This window comes from Sitophilus oryzae, unplaced genomic scaffold (assembly GCF_002938485.1).
Source record: "Sitophilus oryzae breed Bouriz unplaced genomic scaffold, Soryzae_2.0 scaffold_179_pilon_pilon, whole genome shotgun sequence".
Taxonomy (NCBI): Eukaryota; Metazoa; Arthropoda; class Insecta; order Coleoptera; family Curculionidae; genus Sitophilus; species Sitophilus oryzae.
In genome coordinates, this window is record NW_022146501.1 from 9,560,708 (window position 1) to 9,586,291 (window position 25,584).

At 33.0% G+C, this 25,584-nt stretch overlaps 1 protein-coding gene across 3 annotated transcripts in view; it reads right to left on the reverse strand.

Annotated features, from left to right (window-relative positions):
* The window catches only part of LOC115882868, a 451,933-nt gene that overhangs the window by 414,457 nt on the left and 11,892 nt on the right, over window positions 1–25,584 (reverse strand). Inside the window, exon 1 of one of the 3 annotated variants that reach the window (XM_030901118.1) lies at window positions 12,253–12,268. The exons of 1 other annotated variant lie outside the window; for it this stretch is intronic. The gene's annotated coding sequence lies outside the window, so the exon portion shown is untranslated. Of the gene's footprint in view, window positions 1–6,568; window positions 6,791–12,252; window positions 12,269–25,584 lie in introns of those variants that run through there. One more of the 3 variants, XM_030901117.1, reaches the window with a different exon arrangement.

Here is a 25,584-nt window from a genome sequence, read left to right on the forward strand (position 1 = left end):
AGTGACATGAACATCAAGGTCCCCTCATGGCCTTCACACAGTCCGGACCTTTATGTTATCGAGACATGTGGCATAAAACAAAACAAAAATTGTGCCACGATCCCCAAGGAACCGTTGCCCATTTGACGATGATATTAAGTGAATTATGGCAAAATTTCTACTCTGGCGTATGTCAATCATTAATAAAAACAATACCAAACAGGCTTGCAGTGGTTGCAAAAGTTCATGGCGATGTAATGCCATATTAGAACAGTTATTTTTTAAAGTGTCCGAACATTTAGTTGTCACGATATTTTGCAATCTTTTTGTTTATTTATTGGCCTACAGTTTATTTTAATGTTTATAGAAACTAAACTGTTTAAATACTCATTAGATATGTTAGATTTTAATATATTTTTAATGTATTTCTTAAATGTAAATAATTCAGTTAAAGAAAATAAAAATTTTTAATAAATTTTTGTTTGTCCGAACATTTAATTTAGTTGTTAGGGCTCGTAGCTGATTCGAAGCTACTAGCAAAATTCGAAAAAAAATATATTTTTTCCTAGGTATCTTTGGAAGTAAAATTTGTCCAACAAGAAAAGTTTGTCCAAATGACAGACGCAACCTAACCACTGTCAAGGATCATACCGTTGGACAGTCTATAAGCCCATTTTTTTAGATTTCGATTTATGACATTATACGATTCAGTAACAGACACGTTTAATCTAATATAAATAAAATCATCATATAAATAATATCTCTTCTAATTTACGAGGTCCCTGTAGCGTACATTGTTACATGGAACACTGTGTAGATATATTTAATTCATGTTAAATCAAATACCGCCAAAAGAACAACCGGCCTGGGAAAAACACCAAAAACAAATAAAAACCGAATTAATCGAAAATCGAAACAAGTTGCTGTTTCTTCACCTTGGCCCCGGTAAATACCTGCTCTGCTGCAAATGGTACTGCTTACCATTGGTGCATGGTACGACTGCAGAGAAAGAATTTTCTCTGTGTTGTCGATATTTCGTAACAGCGGCTACTTAGTTAATTGGAATAGGTTGGCAAACCAGTGTCAGTTGCATGTTTTGTTTTTGTTCGTACCGGGTCGTTGCCAGTACTATATGTCGCACTTATTAAGAGGTACTAGGTACTAATTATATTGTTGTGCACCTGTATTGTTTGTTGGTACATTAACGCTTCCGACAAATTTAAAAGGAAGAGTGTACATTTCCTTTCTTCGTTCTCACTTGTTTTGAATTTTCTTTCATCTGACAAAAAATGTAAATATATGTAAAATACAATCTAAAATAGTTTTAATTTCTTGAAAAAAACATAGTTATTTCGCCACTGAAAAGGACATTTTAACAAAATAAAAATGTTATTTATTATATTAGTATTTGTTAGCATCATCAGCAGATGATTAGGACAGTCTTAATAATCTGCTTATGATGCTAATATGGTTAGCGAAACGCGCGTCCAATTAAAAGTAAAAGTGTTTTGGTGTATTGTGGTGATTTAGTGTTTTATTTTGCTGTGTAACACCAAAGGTTCCAACCCCCAACTATAATAGTTTATGATGCCTTAATACGCATTTTATTGTCCATACCATACTGCCATTACTCGCTGACGAGTATTCGACACGCATCAAAAGATGGTCACGCAAGGCGTTTTCTTTCATGAGCTTTTCTGTGACTGAATAGCCCGATACGTGATGTTTTTTGCCTACCGCACTCCGGACATTCAAAAATCTCATTGCTTTGTTGCCTCTTTACTTTTTGGTTGTCGCTGTTAACTGAGTTTACAATTCTTCTCCATTGAGTTCTATTGTGAACTGCTTCATCCCAATGATTCTGCATGTTAATCCCCTTCAAGTTTTCGTGGAAAATGTCCTTGTACCTTTTGAGTTGTCCACCCGGCCTCCTCTTACCGTCTACAAGCTCACCGTAAGCATTCTGCATACGTGACCAGCCCATCTTAAGCGGGATTTTGTAACCATGACTTTTTCAAGGACCGATACGTTTGAGACATGATGGAACCACCGGATTCTTATGAGTTGTCTTAGGGGTTTCTGTTGCAACTTGTTTAATGCGTTCATGTGTCGGCGGTACGGCACCCAGGTTTCGCTCCCATATAACATGGTGGGGATTATAATTTCTCGGTACACTGCAAGTTTTGTTTTTGTACTCAAGTCATGATTGTAGAAAACCCTGTCTTTTAATTTCCAGAATGCTCTTGAGGCGCTGCTAATCCTGTGCAGAATTTCAGAGTCGATATTGGTCTTTTCTGAAACCAAACTGCCGAGGTAATTAAATTCCGCTACATATTCCAATAGTTCTTCTCCGATTTTTATAGCATTGTTATGATCTTCCGGGGGAGTGCACATGATTTTGGTTTTGTCAATGTTTAGCTTAAGGCCCAAAGCCTCATATGCCCAGGTATATGTGTTCAACATTTCTTGTAATTGTTGTAACGTGTTTGCAACTAGAGCGCAGTCATCAGCGTATTGAAGTTCTGTGATGAATTTTGTACGTGTTTTTGCCCTGAGTCTTTTTATGTTGAACAGACCGCCGTCATATCTGTATCTAATGCCCAGTCCTCTCTCCTGCAGTTTGCTGTCCACTATAATGGAGAGCGCTGCCATGAGAGGCGCTAAGACACATCCCTGCCTAACTCCTGTATTAGTCAGGAAGGGATCGCTCAGTGATCCATGATGTGACACTCTTGACTGGTTGTTGTTATGGAGGAACTTTTTTCATAATTGCCCAAAGTGCATCTCTGTTCACAGAGTCGAAGGCTTTTGTTAGATCGATGAATGCAACATAAAGTTTAGACTGCTGCTCTTTTACTTTTTCCTGTAGTTGGCGGATGGAAAATATGAAATCGACGGTGCCACGGTTGGTGCGAAAACCCGTTTGCGATTCTGGAAGGATTTTTTCTATATGTGGGTGCAGGCGATTTGACATAATTTTTGCAAGAATTTTTCCTCCGATAGCCAACAGTGAAATTCTCCGGTAATTTCCGCAGTCTGATGCACTTCCTTTGTTCTTAAATATATTCACTATATTCGCATTGCAAAAGTCCTGAGGTACCTCTCCGCTTTTCGGAGTGGTACATCGAAGAGAGCGTTAAGATGACCAATAAGTTCTTTACTTGCACACTTATAGATTTCCGCCGGGATCGCGTCACAGCCAGCTGATTTGTTGTTTTTAAGTTGTTTTATGGATGGCCATTATTTTCTGTTCTGTTATTGGGGTATCTAATACATCGAGGCTGTTATACTGAGGGATTATGTTTAGTGCTTCTATATTGGGGTTGTTTTCCTGGTTAAGAATATGGCTGTAATGCTCTTTCCAGCGGTTTCTAATTTGCTCTTCCTCTTTTAGAAGTTCGCCATTTTGTGCCATGATTGGGTAGCTGACCTTCTTGGTTGGGCCGTATACTTCTTTTACAGCCTCGAAGAATTTACAATAATCGTGATGCGAGGCGTACTCTTGAATCTGATTAACCTTTTGTGACCACCAATCATGCTTTAATTGGCGCAGATTTCTTCGAAGCGTGTTGTTGGCTGCTTTAAAGTTATCTACCAGCCTTGGATTGTGCGGATTTGCAGTGACTGCTTGATGTGCTCTATGCTTTTGTTCCAACAAGGTATGTATATGAGGTTGATTTTCGTTAAACCAGTCTGGTTGTTTCTTTTTGTTGGACTTTCCCAGTACTGCTTCGCTAATTTTATGAATCGCATCCCTTAATTGTGTCCAGCCTTGTTCCAGATTTCAATCCAAGATTGAAATTGAAGTTATCGGTGGAAGTTATTCTTTGATGGCTTCCCGGAGGGCTTCGGCGGTATTCTTGATCTTGGTCTACCTTGAACCCCGTACGTTCAATCTGGTCATGTTGTTTTGCTTTTTACAGTGTGGATGTTTGGGTTTTAACTGGATTTTCATTTTTGAAATTAAAAGTCGGTGGTCAGTGCCGCATTCGGCATCTATTCTGGCTTTTGTGAGTCTGACATCTTTTAGATGCGTCCTTCGAACAATTACGTGGTCCAATTGATGCCAGTGACCTGATCTGGGGTGTTTCCAGGTACCTTTAAACTTTTACCTTTCTTCTTCATATATGTTTTCTGGGACTTTATTAGATCGCTGTAGAATTTTATTACCAGGCGTATTATTTCGTTTTTGTCTGTTATTCTGGTCTTGTCGTGTGTTAATGCGATTATCTGCTTCTTTCGGATTATGAGGGATTTCTTAGCGTTCATAAAGCTTTTTCTGTGTTCGATAAGAGTTTGTACAAATTTTTAATTGTAGTTTTTGATGTCTTCGGCAATCCTCTTTCTTGTTTCGATAACACACTTGTTCGTCTTACATAAATCTCATATTCTATTCTATGTTTTCTGCTCTCGATTGCTGGACCTTCAAATTAAAGCCATTTATTTCTCATCTCATATTTTATTAGTCCCACTTTATTATGGAAAACACATTTAAATATCGTCAAAGAATATTATTTAATTTTGGCGCTAGTGATAACAGCCGATAAATATTCGAATTTCTTAAATACATTTGCAACCAAATGAGCAAAATCACAATATCCAGCTATTTGAATCAATGTTGATTGCTCCGTACTACTATCTTTCTAAGTTATTTCGAAACCAAACAAACACAAACAGAAACCCACAGCTGAATTATTCATCATCTGGCAAGAACACCCAGCGTTAAAAAAGCAACAATAGCGAGTAAGCGAGTAAGTATACTTACTCGCTGTATTAATTAACGCCAGGATTATTTTGCGTCGCAAACGAAAACTTGTCGGTATTCGGTGCCGTTAGATATGGTGAAAAAGGGGCAAAAGAAAACGAAAAGGAAACGTCGAGAAATGCCTAGATGTTCCGAGCACACCTGTTTTCTTCATTCAAGCCTGTTCTATTAGCCTCAGAGAAATAAATACGCATAGAGACGCCCTAATAATAAATAATATTTGCTTGTTGTGGATAGGGTTATTTCCTACAGTTATCTCGGTAAAATAAAATTGACCGGCTAGGAATTGGCAAAATGTTCTTTTTTAGGATGAGACCAGAATTGGCTTAAGATCAGCTGACCATCGAAATCGGGTTCTCAGAACTCCAGGAAGACGAGCCTGACTCCAGGCTGCCAAATCTGTACTAAGATATAAAGGAGGAACTGTAATGTTCTGGGGAGATATGCTAGGAGCAAAAACTCCATTATTGTTACTACTTCAACAAACTTTACCGGATCAGAGGTACCTATGTTGATTTAGTGCTAGAACCAATCATTAGGCTTTGGAGAGCTGCAGTTGGATCTAATGTTAACTTCATGCACGATAATCCCCATACCAGCAGAGTGGCTAGAGAATGTCTCGAAACGGCAGGTGTCATAGTTTTGGACTGGCCTGCATGTGCACCAGATCTAAGCCTTATCGAACACTTGTATATGGAGCAGCTCAAAAAATGAGTTAGAACTCGTCGAAACAATCCAGGAAATCTCGCACAGCTTATTGATGCAGCATTAGCAGAATGGGAAAACATACCCCAAGACAACGTTGATAATTTAATAAGAAGCATGCCAGCTATTTTTGTTTTTGCTTTGACCATTAAAAATTTAAATCTCATTTCATTTCAAGAAAATGGGGAAACACCAGAACACCTCATCTCTGAGTGCGCTGAGACGACAACCATACTGTAAAATCGTCTCAGATATGGCTTCTGTCAAGTCTTGAGACAGCAATAATAATAAAAACTACATATTTTTGATACAAATTTAAATCAAATTTGATGTCAATATAATCTAATATGAAATCAATAAACACAAAAATCAAAGTCAGTCAAAAAATGAAAACAAGCGCGACGAACTAAGAAACCAGGAAGTAAACAAATTATAAACGCTTAAAAAATCAGAAAATTTAGAAAACTAAATAGGTATAATGAAAGTTTCATTTTTTAACATTTTTACAGTTTTGCTAAATTATTACAAATAAAAAATAGTAAATTGTTTTTATAAACTTACATCAAATTCCATATGAATACAAATCAAATGTAATACTACACAATAATAAAACACGTCTATATGATCAAAAATCAAAGTCAGCCAAAAACAACAAAATAACCGCGAAGAAACAATGAATAAGAAAGTAAACAAGACAACAAGAACAAATTATAAAACATTATAAACGATTAAAAACAAACAGAAAATTGAAAAAAAAACATTTTTTAATATCTACAGTTTAGCTAAATTATTACAAATAAGAAATAGTAATTGTTTTTGTTAACAATAGACTTACATCAAATTCCATATCTATACAAAACAAAAATACTACACAATCATAAAACAGGTCTATATGATCAAAAATCAGAGTCGGTCAAAAACAACAAAACAAACGCGATGAACTAAAAAATAATAAGACAGAGAAAAGTAAAAACAAGACACCTTATCATATTAAGAACAAACAGTAAAACATTATAAAAGATTTAAAAGAAAACAAAAACAATAAAAGTTCCAGTTGTTAATATATTATGAGTTTTGCTAAATCATTAACAATAATAAAAAAAAATATTACAAACTTACATCAAATTCAATATCAATACAAATCCAATACAAAATCACACACTCACAAAACTCCTTTCTATGATCAAAAATCACAGTCAGTCAAAAAAACGAAAACGAGCGCGACGAACCACGAACCAAAAGGAACCAGAACGTAAACAAGACACCTTATCGCAGCAATATAGCGGTGTAACAGCAAACCGCTCTCTTCGAACCGATGCACTTTGGTATTCGACCCGATGCGAGACACTGAGTAGTACTGAGTACTGAATTAAGTGCGGTACGCGCGCGAGAAGGTCTTCTTCGTATAGGCCCGCTGCTTCATTATAGAGATATCTTCAATAAGGGGTCATAAATGGCAAGCCGACGAGTTCGGACAGACGGAGAGCGCACAGGTTTTGTGCTATCTAGCAATAAATAAATAATTAACAACAAAAAGAATAATTTAAAAACATGATGATGAAAATCTTGTGAAAAATATGTTTCCATTATTTTACAATGTATTTTAACCCTAAACAGTTTGAATTTAATAATAATAATAGCTCCCGGTATATAACGTTTAATGCCTTGGTATACTCTGTTTTTTTTTCTCAGGTAAGATTTCGACAGAAGAAAAGCAGATGACTTCCCATACCAATCTATTTATTTTACTAAAAAAAGTTTCTAATATTTTTTTGAGTTAACTCTGGATGGGTTTAAATATAAATCCGTCATACGTCGTCTCTTGTTGTTTTTAACTAGTTTTATTGGTTTATTTCGAAGATGATAGATCATATTTCAATTTTATTGTTTTGACGGAACGATGGACGTCAAACGGACGCCGATGCGTATGAACTCGCCTTTAGATTTTTGAGGCTTGTCAAAGTCTTGCCAAATTATAGGTTATAATTTTGTGTCAACTTATGTCAAATATCTGCGTTTTGGAAGATGATGCATTTTGATTCGTGCGTTTTGTGTCTTTTGAAGTCAAGTGGAGGAAAAATCGAGGAAAAATTAACTGTAGACCCAGAGCACAGTTTATAGTTAATACTCGGTGCCTAGGCAGAAAGTCTCTCTTAATATCCGCTAAGAATAACGTAGTACAAATTATTTCAAGATGCTTCCAAAACCAATGCAAAAACAGGGATAGGAGTATTTGGGTTCATATCTAAACACTTTGAAACCATGGGCACCTACCTCATGGATACCCTTACGATATCCTTATAAAGAGGCAAAAGAAAACGAAAAGGAAACGTCGAGAAATACCTAGATGTTCCGGAGCACACCTGTTTTCTCTTCATTCAAGCCAGTTCTAGCCTCAGAGAAATAAATACGCATAGAGACGCCCTAATAATAAATAATATTTGTTTGTTGTGGATAGGGTTATTTCCTTACAGTTATCTCGGTAAAAGAAAAATTGACCAGCTAGGGAATTGGCAAAAATGTTCTTTTAGGATGAGACCAGAATTGGCTTAAGATCAGCTGACCATCGAAATCAGGTTCCCTAGAGCTCCAGGGAAGACGAGCCTGACTCCAGGCTACCAAATCTGTGTACTTAAGATATAAAGGAGGAACTGTAATGTTCTGGGAGATATGCTAGGAGCAAAAACTCCATTATTGTTACTACTTCAACAAACTTTACCGGATCAGAGGTACCTATGTTGATTTAGTGCTAGAACCAATCATTAGGCTTTGGAGAGCTGCAGTTGGATCTAATTTTAACTTCATGTACGATAATGCACCTCCCCATACCAGCAGAGTGGCTAGAGAATGTCTCGAAACGGCAGGTGTCATAGTTTTAGACTGGCCTGCATGTGCACCAGATCTAAGCCTTATCGAACACTTGTATATGGAGCAGCTCAAAAAATGAGTTAGAACTAGTCGAAACAATCCAGGAAATCTCGCACAGCTTATTGATGCAGCATTAGCAGAATAGGAAAACATACCCCAAGACAACGTTGATAATTTAATAAGAAGCATGCCAGCTATTTTTGTTTTTGCTTTTTGAATTAAAAATCTCATTTCGTTTCAAGGAAATGGGGAAACACCAGAACACCTCATCTCTGAGTGCACCGAGACGACAACCATACTGTAAAATCGTCTCAGATATGGCTTCTGTCAAGTCCTGAGACAGCAATAATAATAAAAACTAAATGTTTTTGATACAAATTTAAATCAAATTTGATGTCAATATAATCTAATATGAAATCACACCGTCACAAAATTCCTATCAATAAACAAAAATCAAAGGCAGTCAAAAAATGAAAACAAGCGCGACGAACTAAGAAACCAGGAAGTAAACAAATTATAAACGCTTAAAAAATCAGAAAATTTAGAAAACTAAATAGTACAGTTTTGCTAAATTATTACAAATAAAAAATAGTAAATTGTTCTTATAAACTTACATCAAATTCCATATCGATACAAAACAAAAAAATTCACAGATTTTGCAACATGCGCAACCATCATAGGCGTATTGAAAATACCAGACACAAAAGTCGGCGGTGGTCAGCAATCACCTGTTTTTTACATTTTATATTAACTTATGACGTCATTTGGAAGAGCTCAATAGAAATATAAAAGAACTAAAGCTTGTTTGGAAAGCAATTTGACATTCGTGACGTCAGCACTCCGGCAGTCTAACGTATCGCTAATTGCCATTCGCAAATATATTCCAGATAGGTATAGTGAACAAATGAACCGTTCGCAACGTTAAATAATTTTGATATTTGACTTTTATCGTGATGGCTTTTTATAAAAGTGAAGAATTTAGTAAGAAAAATATTAATGATGGAGATGAACGTGTACGGATTCATGAATGGTCACGATCACGGTCACGACACTATAGAAATGTGAGGTATGTGTGTATACATATATATATATAGGGTGGTCCTATAATAACTGTATTCCGGAAACTTCGGCGGCAAATTAAAATATAGTTCGACGATAATTTAGTTTGCAGCTTCTTTTCATCATACCTAGTAAAATCCCGTCACAACCACTACTCATAGTAAGTATACCTATGTATTTTTAAACATCATTATGATATTTAAGTCATAGGTGCCCATAATATGAGTAGCGGTATTGACGGTTTTTTGTTATGATGAAAATGTTGTGTGATATGAAAAAGCAACAAAATATATTATCGATTACAGCAACTATACCTAGTTTACATTCAGTATGCCCAATTAATATAGAACATTATACCTATGCATGATTTTAAAAATTTGCTACCATTATATTTTGATAGTTGAGTTTTTGAAATTATTTGTTAGCTTCTTAAACAAAACAGACCCATAATAATTCAAATCTTTATCATCCAAGACTTCCAAGAATTATAAAGTAATCTCATGTCAAAATTTTTTAAAATTATTGCATGCCTTAAATGTTTGCAAAGTTAACAAAAACATGTCTTTGATTACCTGCAATTAATATATTTGGTCCAATTTATCAGTTCTGCATCATATCCGAAATTCAGATTGTGTGTGACACAACGAAGAGTCAACGTGCAACGTGAACGAGAAGAAAATGGCAAGTAAAAAAAAATTGTAGTCTTAATTACTAATTGCACAGTCGTTCTCTTGAGTTCTCCTGCCTAAAATCTATATTGCCTTCCCTAAGATTTTAAATATAAATGATTGAAACTCATACAAGTTTACCACAATTTAAACTTAAGATAATTATTTAATTATTAAATTCATAATTATATTAAAATATAACACTTACGAAGTTACTAAATATTAACTATTTCTACTTAATCATACAATAATTCTGATAAAAACACTCTTGATTATTTATTTTAGAAATCGTACGGGCTATAATCATTAATATGACTATATTAACAATACTTAAATCAAAATTTATTTGAAGGAATGCTATTGTATTACAATAATTGTAAAACAAGTATGTAATAATAACTCGGAATAATTATTAAAAACTGCTCATCTTGTTATAGATGTCGGCGTCTTGTCTCTATTATTTTATTAGCCGTTTAGCTATAGTTTGATTTCAGATAATGCAGATTTTAATGTGCCATTTGTGTTTTTTTATTGGAATTATTATTTTTAGCATATTTGATATACTCTATGAAGTTATTTTTAAGTGCTCCTGTCCATTTTTCAATTATTAAAGTGCCTTTAGATACAATTAAAATTAATTAATTGGTGTATAGTATTTGTATTATGGGTTTGTTTATTTTTTATGAAATGAATTTTTTGCCTATTAAAATAAACAAAGCTTACTAAATCACTAGATAGCCATTTTTAAATACAGGATGTTAATTAAGTATCTGGCCAAACTTCAGGAGGTGATCCTTTGAATGTTTTTAAGGTAAAAAGTTCATATAAACATGTGCCCGGAAATGTATAATTTTAAAGATACAGGGGTGTCAAGGTGTTTTCTAATAGACCTATTAATATCTCAAAGATTTTGTTGTTGGCTGATTTTGTTGAAATTTCGCCATGTTGTAAAATTTAATAAGTTAGCACTAATTAAATGATAATTATTATTTACAACAATATTTAAACGATAAAAACTTATCCCAATAAATATTTGGCACCGCCTTGAATTCATTTGTTTTTACTGTTGACGGTGGAAACCATGCAAGCTTTTTCTTTGTCCTAAGTTGTTAATTAAAAAAATTAGTATCATATAAAAAATATAGGTCCTAATAGCCTAAATTTTATCAAAATATATCAGCAGATCCGATGAGACCCGAATTATTATATGTTTTGGAACTTAATGATTTAATTAATCATTCCCTTTAATGCATCCATTGTGCGCATTATCCTACGCGCCAAGAAAAAATATTGCATTAGTCTAAATTTATTATTTATGTTATTCCGCTCTTTCACGTATAATGTGCCCTCTGCTTTTCATACGGAAAGAGTTAGATTAAAATAGTCCCACTGTACCTAACAACCCATGCATGCCTTGACGCATATTCTTTTTATAAATAATATCGGCTTTCCCAGACTAATCATCCATATCCATAAAATAGTTGGCTCACACTAATAAGACCTCATTTCGGCACTAGGACGACCTTGGTCTATTCAGCTATCGACTTACGTGTTGACAAGTTGATTAGGCAGGTTATTGAACTCCATGTCGCCTCTAGCATGTCGTTTTTTCAAAGATGGGTCCCATATAAACGCGGCCAGAAGTATTTTCAATACTAATACTACACAATCATAAAACAGGTCCATATGATCAAAAATCAAAGTCAGCCGAAAACAACAAAACAAACGCGAAGAAATAATGAATAAGAAAGTAAACCAGACACCTTATCAAATCAAGAACAAATTATAAAACAATATAAACAATTAAAAACAAACAGAAAATTTTAAAATTAAATTAAATTAAAGTTCCATTTATTAATATCTATACAGTTTAGCTAAATTATTAAAAATAAAAAATAGTAAATATTTTGACAATAAACTTACGTTAAATTCCACATCGATTCAAAATAAATATGATACTACACAATCATAAAACAAGTCTATATGATCAAAAATCAGAGTCGGCCAAAAACAACAAAACAAACGCGATGAACTAAAAAATAATAAAACAGAAAAGTAAAAACAAGACACCTTGTCATATTAAGAACAAACAGTAAAACATTAAAAAAGATTTAAAAGAAAAACAAAAACAATAAAAGTTCCATTTGTTAATATATTATGAGTTTTGCTAAATCATTAACAATAATAAAAAAATTATTACAAACTTACATCAAATTTGATATCAATACAAATCCAATACAAAATCACACACTCACAAACCACCTTTCTATGATCAAAAATAAAGTCAGCCAAAAACAACTAAATAACAGCGAAGAAATAATGAATAAGAAATTAAACAAAACACCAAGAACAAATTATAAAACATTATAAACGATTAAAAACAAACAGAAAATTGAAAAAAAATAAAGCTCCATTTTTTAATATCTACAGTTTAACTAAATTATTACAAATAAGAAATAGTAATTGTTTTTGTTAACAATAAACTTACATCAAATTCCATATCGATACAAAACAAAAATACTACACAATCATAAAACAGGTCCATATGATCAAAAATCAAAGTCAGCCGAAAACAACAAAACAAACGCGAAGAAATAATGAATAAGAAAGTAAACCAGACACCTTATCAAATCAAGAACAAATTATAAAACAATATAAACAATTAAAAACAAACAGAAAATTTTAAAATTAAATTAAATTAAAGTTCCATTTTTTAATATCTATACAGTTTAGCTAAATTATTAAAAATAAAAAATAGTAAATGTTTTGACAATAAACTTACGTTAAATTCCACATCGATTCAAAATAAATATGATACTACACAATCATAAAACAAGTCTACATGATCAAAAATCAGAGTCGGTCAAAAACAACAAAACAAACGCGATGAACTAAAAAATAATAAGACAGAGAAAAGTAAAAACAAGACACCTTATCATATTAAGAACAAACAGTAAAACATTATAAAAGATTTAAAAGAAAAACAAAAACAATAAAAGTTCCATTTGTTAATATATTATGAGTTTTGCTAAATCATTAACAATAATAAAAAAATTATTACAAACTTACATCAAATTCAATATCAATACAAATCCAATACAAAATCACACACTCACAAAACTCCTTTCTATGATCAAAAATCACAGTCAGTCAAAAAAACGAAAACAAGCGCGACGAACCACGAACCAAAAGGAACCAGAACGTAAACAAGACACCTTATCGCAGCAATATAGCAGTGTAACAGCAAACTGCTCTCTTCGAACCGATGCACTTTGGTATTCGACCCGATGCGAGACACTGAGTAGTACTGAGTACTGAATTATGTGCGGTACGCGCGCGAGAAGGTCTTCTTCGTATAGGCCCGCTGCTTCATTCTAGAGATATCTTCAATAAGGGGTCATAAATGGCAAGCCGACGAGTTCGGACAGACGGAGAGCGCACAGGTTTTGTGCTATCTAGCAATAAATAAATAATTAACAACAAAAAGAATAATTTAAAAACATGATGATGAAAATCTTGTGAAAAATATGTTTCCATTATTTTACAATGTATTTTAACCCTAAACTGTTTGAATTTAATAATAATAATAGCTCCCGGTATATAGCGTTTAATGCCTTCGTATACTCTGTTTTTTTTTCTCAGGTAAGATTTCGACAGACGATGACAGAAGAAAAGCAGATGACTTCCCATACCAATCTATTTATTTTACTAAAAAAAGTTTCTAATATTTTTTTGAGTTAACTCTGGATGGGTTTAAATATAAATCCGTCATACGTCGTCTCTTGTTGTTTTTAACTAGTTTTATTGGTTTATTTCGAAGATGACAGATGCGTATGAACTCGCCTTTAGATTTTTGAGGCTTGTCAAAGTCTTGCCAAATTATAGGTTATAATTTTCTGTCAACTTATGTCAAATATCTGCGTTTTGGAAGATGATGCATTTTGATTCGTGTTATTACGTGTTTTGTGTCTTTTGAAGTCAAGTGGAGGAAAAATCGAGGAAAAATTAACTGTAGACCCAGAGCACAGTTTATGGTTAATACTCGGTGCCCAGGCAGAAAGTCTCTCTTAATATCCGCTAAATAACCGTAGTACAAATTATTTCAAGATGCTTCCAAAACCAATGCAAAAACAGGGATAGGAGTATTTGGGTTCATATCTAAACACTTTGAAACCATGGGCACCTACCTCATGGATACCCTAACGATATCCTTATAATTCTATTTCAGATGCTCAGACACATATCTAATGATTTTATCTAGTTATCTTTTCGAAAATAAATGTCTTTTAAAAATAAGCGGTTTGAGATCATGATTTTACTTTACTTGATAGAAAAAGGCGTACCGGAGAAATGTGGCAACGCCGCAACAGCACACCGTCGCATTTCTCTCACTCCGACTTAATAAGATCCCTATGCGATTTACTTCCACACATGTAAATACCGACCCAACAGTAAAAGTTGCCAGCACGGTAGAACCTACGCTAATCACTAACATCCTGTGGATATTCAAAAAGGCAAATTTAGCAACATTCACAAATTAAATATAATTGTGATGAAAAACTAACGGTTCCATTAGTTATATACAAAATTTAGATATTAGCAGAAACATGTTTCAAATTAGTGAATTCTTATCCTTTTATTTAGCCAATACTAATTTAGAACTTTTATCTGTTTAAGTCAAAGGGTATCTTCCGGCTATTTTTTCTCTTGTTCAAATATAATTATGTCGCCTTATTTCGTCAATTATATTTTATTTAATTTCCAAGAATTACCAATTTAATAGCACAGTAAATATTTTTTAAGAAATACAATGTCCAACAACGTCAAACACCAATGTCCAACAAAAATCATTTACAAACATCTTATCATACATTGGATAGAAAAAACTCGATACATTCACAAAAACACTTAAACAGATATAATAGTACACTACACATTAAACACGATACGCCTTAAGTCTATAGTGCTGTAAGCTACATTAAAGTCAGATATATCTCGACAAAAAGTCATTTAATGACTAAACCAGGTGTTATCCATTCTAACCATTAATCATTACTTTAAATATTTCTTTTTACAACCATTTAACGGTCACTTTGTAACAACTTATGGCAAAATATTTTATCAAAAGAATTCGTATTCATAGAGTGCGTGTAGAAACATAATAATACACTAGCATTACAAAATATCGAAGATTTTGTATATTTGCGTGTATAACCTTTGACTTTCTATTATTCAATAGTTAGTATTGTTTGGTATTATGCAAAGACATTATTAATGTTTTTATGCGAATTACCAAATAACAAAATTACTATAAATTGTTGTCATTTACTGACGATTTTTTTTTAATTTAATTAAATTAAATGTACACTACCTTAGAAGCAATAATTTTACTCAATATAAAAACAGCTACAACCTTCTTAAGGCAAACTGACAGTAAGTGCCATTAAAAAATTAAGAAGAGTACCAAGAAAAATCACGTCTAGGGCTTAACCTCGCCAAAATTATCATCGATTTTCATTCCCCAGCCGTCTTTGACGTCGTGTTTTTTGATACTATGGTATTTTCCTTCAACTTTAATAAGTCCCAATTTTAATAATTTTGTGGTTGAAATATTGTTTTTACTGTCGCTCCAAAGCCACTGTTTTTGTTTATTCCATGTAACCAAGGTCATAAATTTATCTATTTATCAATAGTTTACTATTAATAGAAATAGTTTTTAGGCTGTTTTGTATTGAGACATGAAGTAATATAAACAAAAGACCTCTTCCTTCAAGTGTGCATAACGGCATGAATATTTTGTTTCTTAATATTATTTTTAATTGAGGAATTCAATTCATGGTGGATGTTGATGGACGTGGAACGTATGATGGAAAAAACACGGCGTCATAGTGGCATTTGCCAATTGTATTTTTTAGACATTGTGAATGATCGTATAAACACACAAGTATGAAACAATTAAAACCACTAATTTAATCTATTAATTTCGAAGTCCTGAAATCGTGTCCTGAAAAAAGTGCAAATATTTTCAGGGCTGGTAGATCTCGATAAAAGAAGCATATTTTCTCTTTACCGTTTTTCATGTTTTTTTTCAAATAAATCCAAAATAACCAAGTTATTTTACTTTGAAAATTTCCAGAAAAAATTATTTTTTGTTTAAATTTTGAGAACCACTATAGATCTTTTCTGGGTTTTCTGTCTTGTAAATTTAATCTACTACGTATGTTGCCATATTATCAAGAAATTATGTTCTTCTTCTTTACGTGCCGTCTCTTTCATGGAGGTTGGCGATCACATTGGCAAAATCTTCACGATTCTCGGCTTTCCTCATGAGTTCTTCAAAAGTTAGATGAGTCCAATTTCTGATGTTCCTCAACCAAGATAGTTTCCGCAACCAAGATAGGTTTCTAAATATAGCACGAGGAAGCCAAGGAACAATCATGTTCATACAAAACCGGCTAGTAGAAGAACTACAGTCGGATGAGATTCTGGGAATGGTTTCGGATCTCACACCACCACTCCAACTCTTGAGGCGCACCTACAACGTCCTGTTTCCGAATAGGGACGAATGGGATAAGCTGGGAAACGGTTTATTACATGCGGAAATGTGTTGGTACACGGACGGATCCAAAAACGAAAAAGGATCTGGCGCAGGAATTTACTGCAGCAGTCCAAAGACTGAGATCTACCACAGTCTTGGAAAACACCCCACTATTTTCCAAGCTGAGCTAATATGCTATTGAAACCTGTGTGCAACTGCTGGTAGAACAGCAATACACCGGAAAAACAATATGCATATTTTCGAATAGTCAAGCCGCGCTGAAAGCACTTGAGGCAACGAAAAGCACGTCTATGACGATTCTTCATTGTAAGAAACTACTCAATATATTAGGAGATAGGAACAAAGTGTCGCTAATATGGATACCGGGACATGTCGGCCTAGAGGGAAATGAACGTGCTGATTCCCTTGCCAAAATTGGTGCAGGCTCGCCATTCGTGGGTCCAGAACCAACACAGCCTTCCTAAAAATCTCACAAGAGACAGGCTCTGTGAATGGGTTAGGGGTGCTACGTTCCGGGACTGGAATGACAGTCCCGGAATGGAACATGCCAAGAAAATCCTAGCAGGGCCATCCAAACATAGAACAGGAGAACTCCTAAAGGCCGGTAGGAATGGAGCGTGTACGCTCACTGCAGTGTACACGGGCCACTGCCGGCTGAGATCTCACCTACAGAGGATGGGACTGGTGGAAGACGCCGAATGCCGACTCTGTATGGAAGAAGACGAAACAATGAAGCACGTTATGTGTACCTGCCCCGCTGAGGGCAGGACCAGGTTTGAGATGTTTGGCAAACCCAGATACGTTTAAATTACCTATACGGAGGGTACCGCTTAAATTCCTGTCCCGATGTTAAAGGATGGCTATAGAATTTCAATGCATTTCTTACATAAGTCTATCCTTGTGTGGTAGGAGGTTTGACTAAACAAGGATGAACCTATGTCTTGAAACCATTCGACTCGATTTTCTGTCCTCCTTCAATACTGAGACATAAATTCTCTCATTGCTCTTATGGAGAGGCCGCGGTATAGGTAATTTAAACGTATTTGGGCAAACCCATATGCTAGACCTATCAGACCTAGGAGACATATTGCCCTCAGACATAACGGCCTATGTTAAAAGGCTGGGTCTTGAGAGTGAACTTTGACGCTCTCTGTATATTAGAGCTTATAGAAACTGAGCCACAATAGGCCCTCGCGGTCGCAGTGGAGGGTCCCATGGGACCCACTCTTAGTCAATACATACATACATACAAGATAGTTTCTTCCTGCCGAGACCTCTTTTTCCTTCAATTTTGCCCTTAACTATTAATTGTAAGACGTGGTATTTTTCATTTCTCAATATATGCCCTAATTACGATGTTTTTCTTATTTTTATTATATTGAGCACTTCTCTTTCTCTACCTATTCTGTTATAAACTTCGGTATTTGTGATATGGGCTGTCAATTGAATTTTAAGCATTCTTCGATATATCCATGTTTCGAACGATTCGTGGCGATTCATCTCTTGAACTTTCAGTATCCATGTTTCTGCTCCGTATAATAGGATTGACCAAACATAACACCTGACGAGCCTAGTTCTCAACTCAAGGTCCAATCTGGGGTTCTGGAAAACGTTCTTCATTTTTAAAAATGCATTTATCGCTTGTTCTGTTCTGGTTTTTATTTCCACCTCGTTGTTCAAGGTGTTAACTATCCAGGACCCAACTTGTAGACCTGTTCTAAAGTATTGCCCTCTATTTTAATAGGAATTGGTACATTTTTGTTCTTTCGAAATACCATGACTGGTTTTAGAGGAATTGATCTTCATCCCGTATTTCGTACAGGAGCATTCAAGTCGCTCTACTAAACTCTGGAGTCCAGTATCAGAGTCGGCGATAAGAACTGTGTCATCGGCAAATCTAATGTTGACTTCGCCGTTGACTTTAATGCCGCAATCTGTTGAAGAGAAAACTTGCCGAAAAATCTCCTCAGAATAAACATTAAACATCGAAGGAGACAGCACACATCCCTGTCTTACTCCTCTCTGTATATTGACTGGATTCGAATTGTCATTTTCAACATTCATGTGGGCTGTTTGTTGTCAATCAGAAGTGTAACATCTTTGCTGTCAACTCCTAAATCCCCATACTCACACACTTCGCTACTTCACTTCCTTCCTTGGTCGCGTCCCTTCGTCCAAAAATCCTATATTTGCTATGGGAAATTGTTGATTTTATGCGACTGTGTGTTTCTTCGTTCCTTCGTCAAAACGCTCCTTCGTCCGTTTACTTCCTCAAAACGCACCTTCCCCGTACAGTCGATTTTCGGACGAAGTAGCAAAGGAATTATCACGAACACAAAAAAATATTAAAATATATAAATCGATCTTGGATTTCATTCGTAGTTGATTTCTTGATTTGGCAGTACGTCTGTACTGGGTGTCCCATTTTCATGTGTTTGCAGGGTTTCTCGTTTATGAGTCGAGATACAAAGATGCGGTTTTCACATTACGATGTTACTTTTTTATGAAACTAAAGATGCTACATACAGACATGTTCTAGCTCTCGTACTATAAAATACAGGGCGAATCTGAAATTATTGCATTTTTCGATTCCCTTTGTATCTCGGTTATCTTATAACTTATTGAAAAGGTGAAAACGGTGTCCCGTACAGTTTTTCACGTAGAATGCAGTGACGTAACTAGTTCTTCGATGGAAGCTGTCTTTTTTAAATATGACTAAAACTTATATGTTTTTTAAATGCGATATTTTGTATATTATTTTATTTTCCTTGTTACGGGCTTTCTAAAATATGTACTTATTTTCATAAACGGGGTAAAAATGCATTATTTAACTTTATTACAAGTTTGAGTCATTTTTCGAAATAGACAGCTCCCAATGAAGAACTAGTTTTGTCACTGCATTCTACCTCAAAAACGACATACCAGCGGTGGGTAAGTACTCAATGGGTAGATCAAAACAAAATCGGGGTATCCGGTATTACCTGTACATTTAGATGAACAGTCTAATTTTATAAAAGGAATTTCTAACGACCGCATAGTAAATACCCGGTATAATACCAGAAATATACCAGTAATATCAGGAATATATCTACAATATTCCTAATATATATTGGTATATTCCTATTCCCGGTATTATACCGGGTATTTACTATGCGGTCGTCGGAAACTCCTTTTATAAAATTGAAACACAGATTTTATTTATCTACAAATTGAGTATTTACCCACCGCCCATCACTGACCCTTTTCACCTTTTCGATAAGGTATAAGATAATCGAGATACAAAGGTTATCGAAAAATGCAAAAATTTCTACTAATTAAAAAATAAAAAGTATAAAAGAGAGAAATAAGAAAATAAATTTGAACTAAGAAGGCTAGGATTAATCTGTGTGTAGCATATTTAGTTTCATAATAAGTAGCAAAATGATGTGAAAACGGCATCTTTATATACTCATAAACCAGAAACCCCATAAAACATACAAAAATGGGACACCCTGTACATCTAGCAATCGCCAGTCGATATAAAAATAGATATCATACACAATAGTCTTAAAAATTAAAAAAACAGAAAGGGAAAAGACAATATTGTCTTCATATTTGTGAAGAAATACATATTTATGTAATCGTAGGGACAAAAATAAAAAAATAGAAATATTGTGCATGATGCCTTTACAAAAATATCTGAAGAAATGGGGATTGACATCAACGTTTAATTAGTATGGCATATTGCATAGTTTCGTTATAAATGACATAATAAACCTTACTCTATTGTTGATTCCCCTTGTACATTCATACTGATATACCTTGTACATGATACTGAAATATTCGGATTTATTAAAAAAAATTATATTATTAAAATTCAATTTTTACTTTTGACACGACAAAGAATTGCAGTTCTATAAAATAAAAATTATGCGTTTTTCGGATTTTTCTAGATATTTCGTAATAAACATGTAGCTGCTATATTAAAAATATTTTGTGATGTGTTGTCACATAATCGACTCATTTCCAAGCATCGAAAGGACGAAGGAAGGAAACGAAGGGACGAAGGAACGAAGTGAAGTGAGGAAGGGAAGTAACGCGACGAAGGGACGAAAGAGCGAAGTGTGAGTATGGAGCTTAACTCATACAACATTTCGATAAGCCTCTCGATAAGTCTTTCGATAAGTTTTTTAACTAAAAACTCAAAAAATTTCCAAAAATGTTTACAAAAAATTCCAAATTTTTATTTTTTTTCGCGAGAAAAACCTCATAATCGTATTTCTGGGGTCGAAATATACTACCCCTAAAAATATTTGTACTTATTTAAGACAAACCCTGTATAATAGATATGTGTCATATAGTATCATACAGGAATTTTAGAAGAAACAGTGAAGTCTTAATAAAAATAACCCATCAACTTATAAGGATAAAAACTTAATTAGCTTATTTATTTAATTTAATCATTAAAATAAAGTGCACTAATTATTATAGTTAAAAATATACAGGGTTGTTCACCACATACGACACGGAGTATTGTAGCTAAACGATGAGATTTTTACAAATTGTAAGTTTGGGGTTCGTTGAAGGACTATTAGAGCTACAATTTAAAAATATTTTTACAAGATACAGAGTGTTCCAAATAAATAAAAAATATCAAAGTTGTATTTTTTTAAATGGAACACCCTGTATATTATTACATTTTTAGTTTCTACGATTAAAATAAAGGTAAATTTGATTAAGGTTTATTGCACTTAGAACTTACCGTTTTTGAAATATTTTCAATTTTGTGAAATTGCAGTAAAAACTTTAAGGCTTCATTTCTCCAAGGGTATCATAGTATTTAATACTAAATATTTACTGAAGTTTATTTACTGATCAGTTATTGTGTTGCAATAATAAAAATAATACTACCTTATACAGAGTGTCTAAAAATTTATTTTAAATAATTATTAGCTTCAAACGGCAATAACTTGTATAATTTAAATGGAACACCCTGTATATTTTACGAGAATCAGATGCACAATTTAATTGTCTATCAAATTATATTATACCATTTTTTACCTACCTCTTTAAGTTTCCGTAGAAAATGCATTTTCTTGTAATTTAGAACTTATTTATCAATATACCTTATTTAAAATAAATTTTTAGACACTCTGTATAAGGTAGTATTATTTTTATTATTGCAACACAATAACTGATCAATAAATAAACTTCATTAAATATTTAGTATTAAAAACATTGATACCCTTGGAGAAATGAAGCCTTAAAGTTTTTACTGCAATTTCACAAAATTGAAAATATTTCAAAAACGGTAAGTTCTAAGTGCAATAAACCTTAATCAAATTTACCTTTATTTTAATCGTAGAAACTAAAAATGTAATAATATACAGTGTGTTCCATTTAAAAAAATACAACTTTGATATTTTTTATTTATTTAGGACACTCTGTATTTTGTAAAAATATGTTTAAATTGTAGCTCTAATAGTCCTTCAACGAACCCAAAACTTACAATTTGTAAAAATATAATAATTTAGCTACAATACTCCGTGTCGTATGTGGTGAACAACCCTGTATATTTTTCAGAAGTGTTACATCTTTGCTGTCAACTCCTAACTCATACAACATTTCGATAAGTCTCTCGATAAGTCTTTCGATAAGTTTTTTAACTAAAAACTAAAAAAATTTCCAAAAATGTTTACAAAAAATTCCAAATTTTCATTTTTTTTTTCGCGAGAAAATCCTCATAATCGTATTTCTGGGATCGAAATATACTATCGCTAAAAATATTTGTACTTATTTAAGACAAACCCTGTATAATAGATATGTGTCATATAGTATCATACAGGAATTTTAGAAGTAACAGTGAAGTCTTAATAAAAATAACCCATCAACTTATAAGGATAAAAACTTAATTAGCTTATTTATTTAATTTAATCATTAAAATAAAGTGCACTAATTATTATAGTTAAAAATATACATTAAAGTAAACAAAATTAAATGATAACGATACGTCTGACTGAACAGTATACTCATACCAACCGTTTCAAATCGACTTCCAAAAAGAAAAAGTAAATAAATAAAAAGTAAATTCAGCAATTAAATTGGTAATTGCACTTAACCTCAGCAACATTTAACTAATATCAAGGTCAAATATTATCAAGAAGACGTATTGTAATAAGTGGTAATAATTTCTCTCGGTAGCCGAATAATGAAGTTAAAATTGGGAAGTCATTAGAGTTTTTGGAAAAGCTCATTAAATCTAATTACGATATTAAGTACGCAAGCACAAGAAAATTTAATGTATTACAATTAATCTTTGCAGCTATGTAAATAAATACTAACTAAGAAAAATAAGGAAATATAGAGGTCACTTAATATACAGGGTGGTCCGAACTGTATTCCGGAAACTTTAGCAGCATATTCTGCAGGTAAAAATAAGTAAAAAAGTTCGTATACATGTATGCTCTAAAATGATTAGTTTCGGAGATACAGGGTGTAGAAGTTTCAATTTTATTTCGATTTTTTCCAAATAATTTCTGAAGTGACGTAAATATTTGGATGAAAATTGGATTAATTTGACTACTACTTGTAGAGGGCGCCACCTACATATTTTTAACTAATTTGAGAGAAGAGTAATAAGTTTTCGTCCGTATCTGTCTAAAAATACTGAGTTAAAGAATACACGTTTGCGACTTTTTCTACGAAAAAAAGATCTCTTGGTAAAAATCGCTACGAGTAATGGTTCTCGAGATATTTTGAATCGAAATTACCAATACCTGTCATCATTGACATAAATTAAACATGCGTTGACTAAATAATTATTAGACTGAAATCATAAATTTGAAATGTTTTAGTCAAAAGTTCAACAGAAACTATTTGATCATCATTTTTTCACAGAAAATTTCACACCTCTACTTTTCAACCAATAACATGCTTTAATGTTGACTAGTTACCATGGCAACTGAAAAAATTTCCGGAAATTTTTTCGAGGCGCCACGAAACTTTAGTGGAAATTTTTTGACAGTTGAAAAGGTAAACATAAGATCTACAATCATAATGTGAATGAACTACAATGTCTATATATTGAAATATTACCCATTTGAGTTTTAGCATTTGATGTAACTAAGGTTGGTAATATTTTTATTTAAGGAAATATGTTAGATATACCTACATATGAATTTCTTCGAAATTGCCATGTTCTAAAAAATATAGTTCTGCCGCCTTTATTTAACTAAAGCTGGTATTTTTCTATTTAACGAAATATGATGGATATACACTTGATTTTGATTTTCGGTTTTATATTTTCAATTTCTTCTTTAATGACTTGTTGGTTTACTTTTCCAAATCGCGACATTTCGCTATACACTTCTTACTCTACGTACAGACGTTTTAAAACTAGTAATAGCTTAATGACAGAATCGCAAACAAAAATGACAAAACACATAATATGTCAAAAACATCAATACCTTGGCCAACTTAACAAATTGAAATTATTTTAAAATGTCATGTTGGATTAATATTTTTTTTTTTCAAATTTAGGTGTGAAATTTTCTTACCGAATACCACGCAAGCTTAAATTATTCCTGGAAATTTTCTTTCAGGCACGAATATTTAGGAAAATTATCCCTCGTCTTCGACTCGGGATAATTTTCAAAATATTCGTGCCCTCAAAAAAATTTCCGAAAATAATTTAAGCTCTTGTGATATTATAAGTGAAAATTTATGATTAATTTAAAAAAATAAAAATTTCCCAAATTTATTATTTCTAAATATAAACTATCTACTCAATGACATGTATTGACTATTTCCATTCTAAATATCTCGAGAATGGTTGCTCGTAAGGATCTTTACCAAGAGACATTTTTTACGTAAAAAATCACGGAAATGTGTATTTTTTCACTCGGTAGTTTTATACAGATACGAACGAAAAGTTATTACTCTTCAAAACAGTTAAAATACATGTAGGTGGCACCCCCTACAAATAGGAGTCATATTGACATCAAAGTCAAATTTCTCATGTCAAAAAACTCCCAGACACCAATTTTTATCCAAATATTGACGTTACTTCAGAAATTATTTGGAAAAAATCGAAATAAAAATAAAACTACTATACCCTGTATCTAAGCATTTTAAGCCATACATTTATACGAACTGTTTTACTTATTTTTATCTGCAAAATATGCTGCCGAAGTTTCCGGAATACAATTCGGACCACCCTGTATACTAACATACCATTAAATCTCGTTTTTTTATTTGAAAAAATAAAAAAGTTATAGGGGTGAGCCACTTTTGAGAAGCCCCCGGTATATCGGCACATAATAATTCTCTAAAATAAATTAAATTCGAAAATCATAAAAGTTACCATCAAGTGTTATACAGGGTTGTTCACCACATACGACACGGAGTATTGTAGCTAAACGATGAGATTTTTACAAATTGTAAGTTTTGGGTTCGATGAAGGACTATTAGAGGTACAATTTAAAAATAATTTTACAAGATACAGAGTGTCCCAAATAAGTAAAAAATATCAAAGTTGTATTTTTTTAAATGGAACACCCTGTATATTATTACATTTTTAGTTTCTACGATTAAAATAAAGGTAAATTTGATTAAGGTTTATTATACTTAAACCTTACCGTTTTTGAAATATTTTCAATTTTGTGAAATTGCAGTAAAAATTTTAAGGCTTCATTTCTCCAAGGGTATCAAAGTTTTTAATACTAAATATTTACTGAAGTTTATTTACTGATCAGTTATTGTGTTGCAATAATAAAAATAATACTACCTTATACAGAGTGTCTAAAAATTTATTTCAAATAATTATTAGCTTCAAACGGCAATAACTTGTTTAATTTAAATGGAACACCCTGTATATTTTACGAGAATCAGATGCACAATTTAATTGTCTATCAAATTATATTATACCATTTTTCTCTTTAATACCCAAATCTCTTTAAGTTTCCGTAGAAAATGCATTTTCTTGTAATTTAGAACTTATTTAT